This window comes from Pteropus medius, unplaced genomic scaffold, assembly GCF_902729225.1.
Source record: "Pteropus medius unplaced genomic scaffold, Ma_sr-lr_union100, whole genome shotgun sequence".
In the NCBI taxonomy this organism is placed as follows: domain Eukaryota; kingdom Metazoa; phylum Chordata; class Mammalia; order Chiroptera; family Pteropodidae; genus Pteropus; species Pteropus medius.
Genome location: NW_024350927.1, coordinates 1,425,929 through 1,438,865, shown reverse-complemented (window position 1 = coordinate 1,438,865; position 12,937 = coordinate 1,425,929). Strand labels below are relative to the sequence as shown.

General features: G+C 50.2%; 1 pseudogene; it reads left to right on the top strand.

The window, feature by feature from the left end:
* The first annotated feature begins 12,500 nt into the window (after positions 1-12,500).
* On the top strand, positions 12,501-12,619 carry LOC120585937 (uncharacterized; annotated as a pseudogene).
* The last annotated feature ends 318 nt before the right edge of the window (positions 12,620-12,937 follow it).

Sequence of the window (12,937 nt, the reverse complement as noted above, 5' to 3'; positions counted from 1 at the left end):
CTGACGTGAGATACAAAAATAGCCCAGCAGAGGGGCTTTCCAGCTCTGGGGAGGTACGGTTCGGGGAGGGCCAGAGGCCAGAGGCTGGCTACTTCAGGAGGGGTGTGTGTGTGTGTGTGTGCGTGTGTGTGTGTGTGTGTGCACGTATATACATGTGTAAAACCCACCCAACCATGACAATGCGTGCTGTTGAAGAAAAGGAAAAACCGCATCAGATACTTGCTAAAAACTGCAAATAAGGTTATTTAAGACGATTGCAATAGGGGAGAGACCGTCCCAAATAACTACGAGAGACTGAACTCAACTCTGAGCAGATCACAGACAGCTGGGGATTTATACCAAGGAGCAGAGTGAGCGGGCTGAATAATTTTTCTCTAATGGTGCCCCTGCCAGGAGGGGGAGGTTCATCTGATTTATTTATGACGTTTATTGGCCCAAGGCCCAGATCAAGGAGACAGACCTAACGCATTTTCACAAATGGGGGAGGGGTGGCCCCATCTTTAAATTATTTTTTGTTGGGGGCAGGCGGGGGGCGGGAAGCTGGAATGTGGGGCTAGGGGAAGGGCAAAATTAAAAGGTAGGCGCTCGTTTAGAGTTCAGGTGAATAGCTCAGTTACTTCGACCTTGCTTGCCTTCAGATCCCGGCCTTAGCGTCCCATTCTTCCCAAGAGCCACCTTGTGGAAGTGCTCCTTTCACAGACATTCACCGAGCGCTGCCGGCATCAGGTACTGTTCCTGGCATTGAAACACAGCAGGGACCAATCCGGACTGAGATCCTGTCCTCCTGGGGTTTCCATGCTGCCGGGGACAGGGAAGACAGATACTAAGTGAGATGAAGAAGTGAATCGTGGCGTCTGTGTCAGGGAAAGGGAGACAAAGGGCCACGTTGGCAGGTTTATATTAGTGAATGGGGTGGGCCTGGAAGATTTCATTGAGAAAAAGCTATTCTGGCTAAGCGGATAGCCGAGAGACGGGGGATGCCCAGGGCAAAACGATGGGCAGAAGAAATAGCAGGTGCAAAGGCCCTGAGTCAGCCGTGAGCTCACTGCTGGGGGTGAGAAATGTTCCCTTTTCCCTTTTAGCTCTTTTGGCTGGTTGAATAATTCAAATGATATACAGCAAATCGTTTTAATACCTGCTCCTGGGAGAATTCACATAAGCATGAAAATTCCGAAGACAGGAAGACAAAATGAGCGGCATATGTCATTTAGAACTAAGGAGGGGGAAATAAGGCAATTCGCTGGGAGAAGAAGAGTTTTGGTTAGATAAATGAGCGTATGCTGGGCCATCTTGAAACAATGGGACATCCAGAGGGCTTTTGGTCTAGTGGACCTTGCTAGATTCCTCCCAGTCAGTCACACCTGGTTCATATTAAAATATGGTCATCTATGACAATGATGATAGCGCCCTTCCTGGAACAAGTCCTCTGTCTAAATTCTTTCTGGCGGTAAGAGGGAGGGTCAAAGGTTCTTCCTGAACCTTCCAGACCTTGACTGTTTCCAGCTCAAAATAATCTGCAATGCCAGAGTGGCACACCTTGGGGTGACTTGTTCTGAATCCTTAAGGATCCACAAGCAAGGAGGCCGACGTGGCAAGAGCAGAGTGGGGGAGGTGGGGAGAAGAGGAAATGAAGGGGGAGAAATAAGGGAGGGGTGTAGGGTAGGTCCCCTCGGCTTTGGCTGAAGCCCCGAAGGCACCGAGTCCAAGAGGGTGTACCGGAGATGAACAAAAAGAAGACTCTACAACTTTTAGCCTAAACAGCTGGAAGCATGGAATCATTGTCAGCAAAGCATCTGGGGAAGATACACCTAGAAGCGGGTTGGATTGGCGGGGAGGGGTGGCAGATAGAAAAAGGGGACCACTTGGGAGCTCAAAGTGGGATATGCTGACATGAGATGCCATTGAACATCTGGTAAAGAACAAAATTCAACCGAGTAAATTTGAAGATCTAATTGGCTTTATTAATTGCTTAATTGATTCATGAATCGGCTGCATCCCATCTGGGAACTAGGAGGAGGCTCGCTCAGAGGCCTTGTACAAAATGGAAGGTTTTCCTAGGCAGGAGGGTGAGGCAGGGGAGTTATTAGCAGAAGAAAAGAAAGGGTAATTTTGAGGCCTAGTCACCTTCTTTCTGGGGAGAAGGGAAGGGCAGGGGTTTTATCATGAAGATTATTTCCTTGGTATTGATCTGGAACTTCCAGACGGATTGGTTTAAAGTTCCCACTCCCAGGGGAGGCTGAAACTGTAACTAGGTTAGTTATTCAGTTTCAGTTTGGTAACGTGGCTTAGCAGAAGTGACTCCATTTTGGCTTGTTGTTTCTTTTTACTATTATTTTTAACCCATCCAAGTGGAGACTTAGAGCAGGCTCTCCGAGTCTGGAGTCGGGGAGAGAGCTGGTCCAGAGACGTACATACGTGAGTCATCTGCTTCAGTGTAGACATACTGCTTAAAGCCTTGAGACTACATAGGCTCTTCAAGGGGCTGGCCCCTTGGGCAATAACACTGGAAATCCCCTCCCTCACAGCTTTGCCAACTCAGTGCTCACATTTCACAGGGAAAAGAGTGAGGGCCAGAGAGGGGAGATTACTGATCCAAGGTCACACAGCCAGCTGATGGCAAAGTGAGGAATAAGACCTCGATATCAGATCACCCTTGATATCGGAAAGGCTTCCTCATCTCCCGCTCCTACTCCCACCCCAGGTGATGTCTGATCACCCTGCTCTCCCTTCAGCAGGAATCTGGTAGGTTGGTTTACCCAGAATTTTTCCTTATCCCTGACATTTCCTCCTAGTAATTTTACAACTGCAGAGCATGCCTCCCTCCCCCTCTTCCCTCGGCTCCTTGGCTATATAAATCCCCTCTTTTCCTTGTCATATTCAGAGTTGAGCCCAATCTCTCTCTCTCATTGTAAGACTCCATGGTAGTGGTCCTTACATCCACTGCGAGCGTCCCCTTGAATGAAGTCGGCCTCTCAATGCCCTTGAACATTTTTCTTTGACGTTAGAAGTCACCTTGGAGGAGGCTGTCTGTGACCAACTTCTTGTAGGAATAACTTCCATCAAGGATGGGACCCTGGTGCTTTCCTGTTTCTGTAAGCTACATCAGGGACATGTAAGTGACCCAAAGAAGATGTGGAAGGTGATGGTGGATGGCGCAACCCTGCCCCAGTCTCGTGCTGCACACTCATGCCTTAGAGATGGCACCTCTGCACCCAGTGGTAAAGGAGGAGATATCTAGTGGCTTCTCTATCCCAAAGACCAAGGCTTGGGTGTGAGGGAAGGCATTTTTGCCTCTCATGGTGGATAAGCTTTCTTCCCTTCAGGAATATTCTCTTCGCTAAAGAATTTTCCTCCCCACTCCACACTTGAGAATTGCCATCTTTCCTTACTCATGAGTTTGTGCTCATACAGGGGTTTTAAGGCTCCATTGACACTTGGGGCCAGGTAAGTCTGTGGGGCCATCCCGTGCATTGTAGGTTTACGAGCATCCCCGGCCGCCATTCACTAGATGCCAGTAGCAAGCACCCCCTTTCTCAGTTATGAAAACCAAAATGCTCTCTAGACACGGCCAGATGTTCCTAGGGCAAATTTCCTTCCCCACCCGCCAAGCTAAAAAACCACTGAGTTACTGGAAAGATTGTTTTCAGCTGTGGCAGCAGGAAAGGCAGGCCGGAGGGAGGCCCCTACAGGGCTGAGTGACCAGAACCAGATGTGTGGCTTTGATCATTACACTGGAGCCCACTTTACGGCCACGTGTTTCATATCTAGAGGGGGCCTTGGAGACTGCTTTTTTTCACTGTTATAAACCCCTGGGGGTGGGGGGAGAATACTGAGAGAGTTACCAGGCTCCCTCCTCACAGTGAAAGGTGACGACACGTAATTGATGTCTTGGTTGACGAAGAAAGATCCAATTACATGAAGGGAAGGAAGTAGGACACGGGGATTTGATCCTGGCCCAGCTCCGGATGGCTGTGTGACGTCAGGCTCGTCACTTAAACCTCTTTGGGTGGTGAGGATCCGACGCATGCATGCAGGGATAGGAAGGCCCCAGAAGAGTGTGCGGTCTGCCTGGCATTGGCCTGCCCCATAAATGCAAATTTTCCGTTTTAACTCTGAACGATGATGCTGAGCACGATTGCAACAGAAGTTTCCTAACAGCCTCGTTATTAGGAAAAATAAAACCAAATGTCAAGGTCATCCACCCAAGGTAGATGTGAGGGTGAATTAGTGTTAGGTCATCATTCTGTGCAAGCAGCACTAAGAGCCAGGACGGTGCATGTTTCTAGAAAGGATAAGGCCCAAAGGGTTAGAAGGAAGCCTGAGAGGTCCTTTAATGACCTCGTTTCACGCTGAACTGGCGCAAATATTCTTAGAAAGTTTGATGTTTTCTGAAAGAACACCTCTCTCTCTCTCTCTCTCTCTCTCTCTCTCACACACACACACACACACACACACACACCACACGGTAGTTTTTAAAGAAAAGAGGTTTGACTACTAAATTCCATGTCCTTTATTTGCTGTGCCTGCACATTACACCCACTTGGCCCCCTGAAACCCCCTAATAAATCTATATAATAACGTCAGAATGGGGCGGGGAGCAAATCGCATCCAGATTTGCAGATGGTGCAAGGACCATAGAGTGGAAGTTGCTTCGAACAAGTACCAAAGAGAAAATCGCAACTTGGGTCTCTCTTATGGTGACTAATGTTGGATGAGAGAAATGAGCCTGACCCACCAAACAATGAGCCACTCAGGGCTGATCCATTTGAGCCTCTTTGCTTCTTTGGATTCCGATTGGCTGGTCTAATGTTCTGGACTTCCCTGGATTTGAAGATCTGAATGAGCCAGATTCTCCCTCCCTTCCTGTTCCTTCCCTTTCTTTCCCTTCCTTTCTCTTTCCTTCCCCTTCCTTCCTCCCTCCCTCCCTCCCTTTCTCCCTTCCTTCTTTCCATTTTATTTATCCATCCGTCCGTCCGTCCATCCATCCATCCATCCATCCATCCATCCATCCTAATGGGGCAAATCCCTAAGTCCAGTTAAATGCAACCCTAGTTTTGCTCTCACTCAGTCTCTATGCAGTAGAACCTTTAAATCGATTGCATTCCCAGGACACAATTTACATTTTAACGTGAGAATTATTTGCGTGACTCTCAGCTCTCTGCCATTTGCAGAGTGTAAGTTGCTTAAAGGCCGTGAAAGGTGGAGAAGAGCTAGTTAGTCAGGACACTCACTATGTCTCAAAGGCTTTCACAATTTTCCCTACACTCCTCGTGCTTTCTGCCTTCCCTTCTCCCCCTGCTCACTCTGTTCCAGCCACAAGGCCTCCTTGCTGTCCCATAAGCAGGCTGAACTCCTGTCTTCAGAGCTTTTGGTCCCTGCCGTCCGGTCCGCCCCCTGCTATCCCCGACTCTTCAGATCCCTCGTCTTGCTCAGGTCTCTGCTCAGAGGTCACCTTCTCAGGGAGACCCAGACGAAACAACCACCCCCACCTGTCCCCCACACTGCTTTATTTTTCTTTCTCGCACTTACCATTACCTGGTGTACTCCCCATTTCCTTGTAAGCTGCGTCTCCCTACACCCTGCGCGTGGTCGAATGAAAGAATTAAGTGACTACAAGGTCCCAGGTACTAGGGATTATATTCTTTTTAGAACTGGAAGTGGGTATAAGATCTTTTTGGCACCCTGTTATTTCAAGGGCAAGGAAACCTAGAGCAGGAGAGAGAAGAGCTTGCCAAGACCACGCAGTGGGTCTAGTTCAGGGCCAGGCAGTGAGATCAAGTGGTGAGGGCTGTGTTCCCAGAACCTGCCCCTGGGCTCAGTTCTCATGATGCGACACCGGGCCAGGTTCCTTCACCTCGCTGAATCTCAGTCTCTTCATCTTTACAACATCTTTAGCTGCTGCTGCTAGTGCTTGTTGAGGGATTGTAGGTGAATCACTCAGCACATGTCAGCATGGTACCAGGAACCCACAAAACCATGAAGCAAAGCCATGTGGATTCTCGGTTCTTCCCCGGAGCTCACCTGGTTTTTGAAGGGCATTAGAGGCACAGCCGGGAATTGATAGCAGAGAGCAGGATCCTCAGGGATTGCTTCGAACAGTGGTGCTCAAAATTTAGCATCACCCGGGGGTGGAGGGGCTTGTTCAATAATCTGCATTTCCAACGAGTTCCCAGGTGACAAGATGCTACCAGCTATCCTGGCTCTCAGCCCAGCACCATTTCTCTGTCTCCACCTTTGCTGAGTCTACTGTGAAGCTGTGGCTTCAGTTCCTATCTGCTCAGCTCAGCTCTCTCCACCCTCCCCACCCTGACCTGGGATTTCCTGTTCTGTCCTATGCACCTGTATGTGGATGGTTCTTCTTACCTTTCTGGCCCCACTAATGCTTTTTCATTCTTTAAGGTACAGCCCGGATGATATTCTTGGCTTTTCCTGTCACAAACAGGGTGGTCCGTGCCAGTTGGCCTTTCCAATTCAACCTACATTGTTTTGGCCTCAGTAACTTGAACTCTTGAATCAGGAAACCCATTCCTCAATGCAGACCACCTCCTCTAGGAAGCCCTCCAAGACTTCTCAGCCTTGATCAGGTGTTTCTCATAAATAGTCCATTTCCTGCGAGGAGACTGTGAGCCCAAGGCAGGATGGTGCCTGCCTTCTTCATCCATCTCCGCATCCTTGGTCCCGTTGTTGTTCTTTTGAGTGAGGCCAGCAGAGGGCGCCTCAGCACCACGGTTCTGCCTGCCTGGGTCCATTCAGGCTTTTCCGTGAAAAGCCTGGGACTTCAGTTCTCAGGAGGCTTGGGACAAAGGTGAGGCTTCCCTTGTTCTTCAAGAACCAGGTCACCTGTGTTTAAGAGCCCAGGACTTGGGCCCAGATAGTCCTAACTGCGTGATCTTGGGTGTTATGACTTGACCTTCGACCCTCAACTTTCTCTTCTGCAAACCAGCCATAACAATGTCTCCTGGATGTTGGTGAGTATTGAATAAAATCACTAAGTGAAGTGCTTGGCCCAGCCTGGCTCAGGAGTAGCATGTCCACCACTCACTAGCTGAGCGACTGTGGACTAGAGATGTCACCTCCTTGTGCCTCAGTTTCCTTATCTTTAACTACCTCCTCTCAGGGCTGTTGTGAAAATTGGGTTAATCTATATAAAACACTAAGAACAGTGCCAGGTGCGTGGTCAGCGCTACGTTATCATCTCTCTTTATTCATATTATCATGTGGTGATGATGACAGTAATCCAGCTCTGGTTTTCAACTGTCCCATCAGAGCTGATTGTGGGCCCAGAGTAAAGGCTGCTCCACCCTGCTCTCCTGGGCTCCCCCCCCCTCCCACCCCAACCAGAGCTATTGCTCTTGGTGAGGGAAGGGTCTGTGTCCCAACTTTTCCCCGGAAGTGTCGGTTGAGGCTTCTGGACTGAGTTGGGGTGCCAGGTGGCGCCTGGAAACTTGGCCCCACTGAGCCTGGCTGCAGCTCATAGCAGGAGTGGGAATTCCAGGTTCCCCCAGGATGCCCCCTCGCCTACCCCACTGAAACAAAGACTGGGTCCCTGAGCAGGCCCTGCTCTCGGAGGGGGAGTGGAGGCAGCGGGCAGCAGTGGGGTTGGTGGCAAGGTGAGCCTTGCAGCCAGACTCAGGGAGGGGGTCAGGGTATGGAGCTTGGACCACCAGTCTCTCTTTCCACCCACATAATGGAGAAAAAAGACCTGTCCTCTCTCTCTCTCAAGGAAGGCTGGTAGAGCGCCTCCATCCAGTGGAGTTAGATGTAGGGCAAATGCCCATGTTTTGGGACCTGATGATCTGGCTTTGAAGCCTGACCCTACTTCCTACCAGCTGTGTGACATTGGGCAAGTGACTGAACCTCTCTGAACCTCAGTTTCCTCACCGTGATGCTGGGGGGACCGAACATCTCATATGTTATTGCTGTTTTACTCTTGCTGTAGTTAGTAATGATGGAAACCAATTGGGTTTTTGTGTAATCTTCAGTTCAACAATAGAAGATTATATTTTCTGGGCCAGGCGCCTTAACACTAGCCTTGGGCCTGACCCTCAGCTGCCCGTCACTTGACGTTCATGCTGATGTCTGAGTGGAAAGGTGGAGCTCTGCCTGCAGGAGCAGGGGGAGCTGCCCGAGCAACCCCATCAGGCCCAAGCCTTTTATGAATGTGACTTCATTGATCCCTCATAGCAATGGTGAGAGGTCATCATCCAATTTATAGGTAAGAAAACCGAGGCTCTGGGAGGTGGAGTGACATGTTCAAGATCCACATTTGCAAGACCAGGTGGCTCAGAGGATGCCTTGGGTGGAGGAGGGGGCATGCCAACAGAATCACAGTTTCACCCTTGAAATAGTCAGCTGAGCTGCAGTAGTGCTCAGCGCACACACCAGGGGGCGCTATGCGAATTGCAGAACCCTCCCGTTTGTGGATCCCCTACCAGGGCTGTCCCTCTGAGTTGCCCCTGCGGCTGACGACTGATTTCTGTGAAGACAGTTGGGTGAGGACAGCGTTGTAATGACCGATTATACTCATCACTGGCCTCTTGAGAACAAGGCCCCTCTAAGCCAAGGGTTTCAGCGCCCCCTCCAACTTGCTTTCTGTTTCTGCAATGTCTTGAGTGTGCCCCAGCTGTTTGTGCTGTCAATTTAATTCCCACGATGGCCCTGAGCTTGGCAGAAGAGAGGCACAATAGAAATCTAATAAATGCGTGGGCTGCCAGGCAAATAGATGTAAATAAGTTGTGCTTCTGAACCTCTCAGTGGGGTAACTCATCTTTAGAGTACTGTTTAAGGGCCTGAGCTGGAGAGGGAAGAGGCTCGAGTTCAAAACTAAACTTGCTGAGTATTGTGGACTTGAGTTATAACTGGAGACAGTATGCCATAATAGTGAGTGACAGGCCTGTGTTCAAATGCTAGCCCAACCACTGTATAAGTGACAAAAATGGCCACCGTGCTTTACTTATCCCACTGTGGAGTCTATTTTTCTACTCTTTGCTTTGATCGATAGAATGTGGTAGAAGTGAGGACATGTGACTTTCAAGCCAGGCTCTCAGAGGCCTTGCCCACTTATGCATTCTCACTCCTGGATCTTTGTAACTGTCATGTGACACGAGCCTGTGCTAGCATGCTGGGGATGAGTGACCGCAGGGAGGAGAGAATCGTAAGCAAGGCCATCCTAGGCCAGCTGACAGCAGACTCATGAGCAAGCCAAGTCTGGTTGAGATCAACTTAGTTTGGTCCTGCCAGGACGAACCACATGGATGACCATGAACTATAATAGATGTTTATTGTTTTAAGCCATCAAATTTGGGTTTATTTACTATGCAGAAATAGTTTGTTGATACAGCCACTTACAGTCAAATGATCATGGTCCAACTGGTTACCCTCTCTGAGCCTCGATTTCTTTATCTGTGTGATGGACAGGATAATATTCTGTGGAGCTGGGGGACCTGCCTAGTGTTACTAGGTTGGTGGCAGAGCCACCCAGGACTCTAAAACTCACTTTCTTGCTTTGGAATGTGCGGCTCCCTTTCAAAGTTCCCCCAAAAGGCTGACCAAGGGGCTTTTGGGAGGGTGCCCAGAGTTAAGGCAGGGGGCCGGACCAGGCTTTCTGTAAACAGGGCCAGCCAGTCAAGGCCGTCCGGGACTCCTATCCGTTACCATCGGAAATCAGAGAAGTTGTCTGTTTTGCACTTTTATTTCCCCTGCCCCTGCCAGTTTCATGACACATCCTTTCCCTGGGGGATTCCAGTGCGATCTGAGGTCAGCAGAGATGTTCGGATTTCCTTACTCCCATCCGAGTGGATGCAGGCTCTGGCTTTTGGCAAAGCCGTTCCTAGGGATTGCCAACGTTTCCTGCTCTCTCGCTGTTAACCCATGAACACTAGGTGCTTCATGAGCATTTTCTTATTGAAACCTCTCTACAACCCTCTGTTATCCTCCCCATTTTACACAAATGGGAACAGATGCACAGAGAAGGTCAGTGTCCCGTTCACGGTCACACTGCTGGTAAGGAATTGAGTTTGGAGCCTCGGCGATGTGGCCCTGTCTGTTTATTTTAGCCACTAAGCTATAAAGGGCTTTCACATCCTTGAGTTCATCCGATTGATCACACACACACACCACCACCAACAAGCCTGTGAGGTGGGCAAAGCAGGCATTGTTAGTCTAATTCTACAACCGTGGAATCTGAAGCCTGGGAACATGTTCAAGGTCACAGGACTAATCACCTGGTTTCCAGAACAGTGCCTTTTCCACACTCGGGCACTCAGTGGGGGCGACGGTGTTCCGATCACCCATTGCTGCATAATAAACCACCCCCAAATGTCATAGCATGACACAGGCATTTGGACAAGGTGCAACGGGGACAGCTTGTCTCTGCTATTAATGTCTGGGGTCTCTGCTGGGAGACTTAAAGGTTGGGGTGACTGGACAACTGGGCACTGGAATCACCTGGAAGCATCTTCCCTCACACACCTGGCAGTGGTGCTAGCTGTGGCCGGGAGCAGAGCACCTACAGAGGACCTCCTTGTGTAGCTAGGGCTCTGTCTTGTCATAGCAGCCTCAGGATCATCAGTGTCTTACCTGGCAGCTCCAAAAGTGAGTTCCCAGCTAATAAGACAAGATCATGTGGCCTTTTCTGACCTAGCAGCATCCCTTCTGCTGCCTTCTGTTGACTCCAACCGGCCACAAGCCTGCCCAGATTCAGGCATGGACTCTATCTCTCTTTGAGATATCTGACCATCCCCGGGGCCCCAAAAAGCTGGGACAGAAAGTGTGGAACCCTCATGGGATCGAGCAGAGGCTCGAGTTAGCATGGACCTCCAGCACCCCATCACTCCTCTTGGCAAAACTCTGAGTCTTGAGTGTCTGTAGTTCTAGGAGCTTCCTGTTATCATCCTGGAGGATGTGCTACTGATGGCCAGCAGGGGGCGCTCCCATACACTTCGGCATCCATAGGTTAGGAGTGGGCAAGGGAAAAGGATACTGGTGGCCTCTCTGGACATAATCACCCTCTACTGCCCAGGAAGGAGTCCTCCAGGGCACTCCAGCTGTGTCAGGCCCCTCCCCACAAACTCCTCCATAGGCTGTTGATGGCTTATCTTGTAGGTGGGGGAGAGGGGTGGCCCAGCCTCACGGTATCCCCTAGGGCAGCATTGTGGGCACAAGGGCACAGTCCTGGCTTTGTGGCCAAGCAGATTGTGAGCTTGGGCAAACCATGACCTTAGTCTGGACTTTGGATAGCCCAGGTGCAAGAGGGGGTTGGGTTCCATGATCTTCTAGTTCCCAGAATTTCAATGAGCCGCTGAGTTTTTTCTCAGGTGAAAGTCTTGCTTTCTGAGGCTGACTGCAAACTCCTGAGTGCAGACCGTGTGTTCTTGACTCTGGGCAAGGCACCTCCCCATCCCGGGCCTCAGTCTCCTCGTCTGGAAAAGGAGGATGCCAATAACACCTGCGTCAAGGGGGCGTTGGGAGGTAGAGAGATTTATAGAAGCACCTGACACTTAGTAGGTCGAGGATGGCTTCTTGCCTTCCTGCTTTGTGCTCCCTGAGCCCAAAGAGGTAGGTTCACGAGTCACTGGTCCCATGGGTCTCCTGGGGGCTTGGGGAGAGAGTGGATTGTTGAGTGCAGTCCATCCTAGCTACTGGATACAGAGTTCCAGGAGCAGGCTTCCTGGGGCTGCTGGCCTATGACTTAAAAAGGGAGCGGGGTGAGGTTTCTGAACATATCCCTTGTCTTGACGAAATGACCTGCTGGTCCGAGGGGCCCCCTGTTGTGCTGTGTGGCACCGTGTTGGGCTGCAGGTGGGCAGGAGGCCCAGGGTCCACGGGAAAAGGCGGAGAACTTCTCACAGGCGCGATGACAGCAACACATCCTAGGAATGGCGCTCATTGCGCGCCCTGGACCTCGCCTTCATACGAGGAGGGCGCTACCATCTGGTTTTGAGATGAGGAAGTTGAAGTTACACTGCCTTTCCCGTCATTGTCCCTGCTCATTGCTGCTCAGCCACGGCGCAGAAGCCGTGAGACACTGGGGGACCCTGGTAACTCCTGCCCCACCCCCTCCCAGCCCCAGGCCACACCTCTGCCCACTTCGCAGAGGTGCTACCCGTTCTGCAGCGGCCAGGCCTTGCTCATCCTCCTTCTTGCCCTCCCTCGGCCTCTCCGCATCCCAGCCGCGGCCAGTACAGCCCAGGTAGCACCGACTTCTCGTCACCGGCTGGCTGACATTTGTCTAGAGAGTTGAGGGGTAGGGTGTCATGGGGCCCCAGTCAACGAACTTCCTTGGCAATAGAAATTATTTATTTTTTTCAAACATCCCTTCCTCCCAGGTTTGATCTATGATCCTGAGGCCTGTTTGGAAGTCTCTGAGGAAGCAACATTAACTTTTTTTCCCCCCAAACATTAACTCTTGAAAGCACAGCCTGCTGCAGCCATCAAAGCCTCTCGCATAACCGCTTTGGAGGAAACAAACTAATTTGCTTATTAAAGCTTCAGTGCTGCAAATGTACGGCCAGGCCACCCTGAACACGCCTGATCCTGTCTGATCTCAGAAGCTAAGCAGGGTCGGGCCTGGTTAGTACTTGGATGGGAGACCACTTAGGAAGACCAGGTGCTGTAGGCATACAAGAATAAATAAAAAAAATAAGGGATTGTAAGCTGACAAGGTCCTTGCAATCTGTGAGGTCAACCAAAGGTTGCCTTGCCTTAAAAAAATAAAAAAAATAAAGCTTAAGTGTTACAAAGGTAAGTTTCAGGCCAGCTCACGGAATCGGAAAGGTTTTCTAGTATATTGATATAAAAATGATAATAACTACCCCAGGATCTCCGTTGATATCAATGGCCGGTTATGGCTACAAATGTAAATGAGTGCTTTATATAAAGGCTCTCATTCACTCTTTATGACAGCTTTGTAGCTGGATGCCACTGTCCCCATTTTACA